Source organism: Triticum aestivum, chromosome 4A, assembly GCF_018294505.1.
Source record: "Triticum aestivum cultivar Chinese Spring chromosome 4A, IWGSC CS RefSeq v2.1, whole genome shotgun sequence".
Taxonomy (NCBI): Eukaryota; Viridiplantae; Streptophyta; class Magnoliopsida; order Poales; family Poaceae; genus Triticum; species Triticum aestivum.
This window is the reverse complement of record NC_057803.1, coordinates 695,958,193-695,962,628: the sequence shown is the minus strand read 5'-3', so window position 1 is coordinate 695,962,628 and position 4,436 is coordinate 695,958,193.

The following is a 4,436-nucleotide window of genomic DNA, read 5'->3' as shown; positions in this document are numbered from 1 at the left end:
AAGTCTAGTGGCCGGAAGAGATTAACTTTTGATGGTGTGAATACGGACCCTGCGACCCACGCAGGCATGTTGCCTGGCCAGGCACACGAGACCCCCGATCGTTGCCTCGTCTGCGTTGGTGGTGCATGTTAACGGTAGGCTGACAACGGAGAATGGAGTTGATGATGGTGATACTTCCTCGCATGATTCGAAGAGGTCGAAGACGGACAACACGGCTGTGATGGATGCCAGCCACACATTATCGGCGAGCTCCGAGAAGGAGCTCGACCGGTCGCAATGAAAATCCTCATGTGGAACTGTCGCGGGATGCCTAAGCCCGCGGCAGTTCGTGCGCTCTTGGGGATCCAAGAGTGACTAAAACCAGATGTGTTGTTCCTGTCTGAAACACACCTGGATATGCCTAAGGCAGGGAAGTTGAAAGGAGATTAGGGTTCAATGAGATGGAAGTTTCAGAGAGCGACGGCAGAAGTGGTGGATTACTCATGCTATGGCAAACCACCCTGGGAGTCTCATCTAGGGTTGTTCATTCAAATTACATTGATATTCGGATCAAGGAGACAACAACAGCAGGATGGCGCTTCACAGGCTTCTATGGCGAGCCAAGTAGTGACCGAAAACATCTCTCGTGGGATTACTTGCGTGGATTGCATGCAATGTCGAATTTGCCATGGTTAGTGGCAGGTGACTTCAATGAAATCATGTAGGCCAGTGAGAAGGAAGGGGGTGTTGCACGCCCTCAGAGGTGTATGCAGGCTTTTAGCAATGCCCTGGATGATTGTCAATTTGATGACCTTGGTTATTCGGGAGATATCTTCAGCTGGCGTAGAGGTCGGATACGAGAGCGACTCGACAGGGCAGTATCTAACAGTTCTTGGGCCGATCGTTTTCCAGCATACGGTGTGGCGAACGAACCGTTTAATAAATCGGATCATCGACCGATCCTAGTTGACACTGATTTTCAGCTCGGATTACAGCCTAGAGGGCCGCCGGGACCGAGAAAATTCGAAGCCCGGTGGCTTGCGGAGGAGGACGTGGAGATCATCGTTCAAGCAGCCTGGGATCGGGCCAAGGCCAGTGGGACAACGGCCTACTCCCAAGCGACAGGAGACATACATGCAGCTTTGCATGTTTGGGATAAGGAGACCCTAAAGGGCCCTAGAACCCGTTTAAGGAAACTACAAAAAGAGCTCAACGACGTGATGTCGGGACCCTTGACGGATGAGCCAGTGGCTCGCCAACACGATCTACACATGCAAATCGAAAATCTTCTAGAGCAAGAAGAGATTTATTGGATGCAGAGGGGCCGGGCAGATTGGCTCTGTCGGGGTGACCAAAACACGGAGTTTTTCCATCGTGCAGCCACTGGAAGACGTAAGAAAAATTTTATCAAGAAATTGAAAGGGGAGAACGGGGACTGGATTGAGGAGGAGAATCAACTCAAGGGCCATGTGGCGCACTACTTTGAGGGGCTGTTTACCTCGGACGTGCAAGATCCTGACCAAGCAGTTTTGGACAAGGTTAAACTGAGGGTATCTAATGCAATGAATGAGGAACTAACAAAACCCTATTCCAGGGACAAAGTGAAGAGAGCAATGTTTAACATTGGTGACCTTAAAGCACCGGGCCCTGATGCACTGCATGCGGTGTTTTATAAGCGATTTTGGCACATAATTCGTGAGGACCTGATTGATGAAGTGCTGCTGGCAGTTAATAATAGGAAGATCCCGGAGGGATGGAATAACACCACAATTGTTCTCATCCCAAAGGTGGAGAATCCGGAGGTCATTACATAGTTCTGTCCTATCAGTCTATGCAATGTAGTCTATAAGGTGATCTCAAAACTGCTAGCTAACAGACTCAAAAATCTGTTGCCGGAGCTCATATCTCCTAATCAAAGCGCATTTGTGCCCGGGCGCTTGATTACTGACAACTTTTTAGTTGCTTTTGAGACCTATCATGCTATCAAAAGGAAGAGAACGGGGAAGTTTGGTATTTGTGCGGTTAAACTTGATATGCACAAGGCCTACGACAGGGTTGAGTGGGTGTTTCTGGAGAGAATCATGCTCCGGATGGGTTTCACTGCTGATTGGATGGCGCTCATTATGGAGTGTGTACGGCCAGTTAAGTATCAAGTTCATTTCAATAATTCTCTTACAGATCTTTTTGTTCCTACTCGAGGCCTCCGTCAAGGAGACCCACTATCTCCTTACCTATTCTTACTTTGTGCGGAGGGCCTCTCGAGCTTACTCACCCATGAAGAAGAGGCTGGAAATCTGATAGGAGTGAGAGTATGCCGGGAGGCGCCGGCTGTCTCTCACCTCCTCTTTGCGGACGATTCACTCATCATGATGCGAGCAGACGCAAACAATGCAGCAAGCCTTCGTCGAGCTCTTGATGACTATTGCGCTGCCTCGGGGCAACTTGTGAGCGAGGCGAAATCAAGTATCTTCTTCAGCCCCTGCACGACGGTGGAAGTACGGGCTGAGGTTTGCACATCATTAAACATTATGGCTGAGGCAATCACTGATAAGTACTTGGGGTTACCCCCGATCGTCGGGGTGGAGCGAACAGACTGCTTTCAACATATTGTAGATAGGATCCTTAATAGGATCAGAGGCTGGAAGGAGAAGAAACTCTCCTTTGGAGGAAGAGAAGTGTTGCTAAAGGCTATCATTCAAGCTATTCCTTCATATGCTATGCAAGTGTTTAAGCTACCAAAATAGATTTGCAATGCTATAACAACTGCTATGTCACAGTACTGGTGGGGAGATGAGGATGACAAGAAGCATATGCACTGGTTTGCGTGGTGGAAAATGTGTGTGCCAAAGAGCAATGGAGGTATGGGTTTTAGAGATGTACACTGTTTCAACCTGGCGCTCCTAGCAAAGCAATGTTGGAGATTGTTAGCAGAACCTGAGTCTTTATGTGCAAGAGTATTGAGGGCAAAGTATTTTCCGGACGGTGATCTGTTGAATTGTCCCCTCAAGAAAGGCAGCTCTTACACATGGCAGAGTTTGTGGAGCGGTATTCAGACTTTCAAAAAAGGCTATATATGGAGAGTGGGAGATGGTACTCAAATAAGTATTTGGAATGATCCATGGATACCTAGTAGCCCAAACAGAAAGGTAATGACTCCACGAGGTAACATCTTACCTACAAAAGTTTCTGAACTTCTGGATGAGGAGAATGGATGCTGGGATGAGGAACTTATTAGATACATATTCTGGCCAATTGATGCTAACCGTATTTTGAATATACCCCTGGCCACGGGGATGATGGAGGATTTTGTTTCATGGCACTACAACAAATCTGGAATTTTCTCGGTCAAGACGGCTTATCACATGGAGTGGGATCATCAACATGGACGAAAGTTGAGACAAACGAATTCGGTATTGTCCTCAAGTACTAGTCCTGTTTGGCGCATTCTATGGAAGCTTCGAGTACCGGCAAAAGTTAAAGTGCATGTTTGGCACGCTCTGTATGGCGCAATTCCGTGTCGGGGTGTGCTAGCAAACCGACATATGATAACAACCTCTGATTGCCCAATTTGTGAAGTTGACTGTGAAAGTATTCGCCACTCTTTTTTCAGATGCAACAGGGTCCAAGAAATCTGGACAAAGCTCGGATTGGCTTCCACTATTACTGAACTCTGTGAAGCAGAGTCGGAGGGCTCATCAGTCCTAGGTGATCTACTGCTGATGCCCAATGACGCGATGCCATCATTCCTGGGAATTACCAGGAAGGAGCTAGCGGTCGTGGCGGTGTGGTACATATGGTGGGAGCGCCGGGGTTTTGCCCATGGTGAGACCATGCGAGAGCCGGCTCGGTCGGCCCAGGCCATTGTCACGTTGACAAAGAACTTCATGAGATCAAGGAAGCACGGGACGACGCGGATCAAAAGGCATGGATGGACTAAACCAGCGGAAGGGTTCGTTTGTCTCAACGTTGATGCCTCTTTCGATCCAGACAGTGGTACTGGAGGTACGGGGGCTATCATCAGAGACTCCATGGGAGGTTTTATCATGGCGTCGGCATGCAATATTCCTTTCGTGGAGGATGCGGAAACAGCAGAAGCTAGAGGACTCAAGGATGGCTTGATCTTGGCGAATAACACCGGATGCAATAAGGTGGAGATCCAAGCTGACTGCATGGATGTAATCCAAACCATGCAACAGGGAGGAAACTCTTTGGGACCAGCGGGGGCCATCTATGAAGAATGTGCTTTCTTATGTCGTAATTTTCTTTCAGTTAAATTCTGTCATTGCCCTAGGGAGGCCAATATGGCGGCTGATTTGTTGGCTACGAAGTCGGAGCCCTCGAGAACTATTGTGTGGCAGACCGAGGCTCCGGACTTTCTCCTTGATGTACTCTCAAACGATGTAGCCCTTTTTCACATGAAATATAAACCGCCATGATGGCTTTTCCCTCAAAAAAGG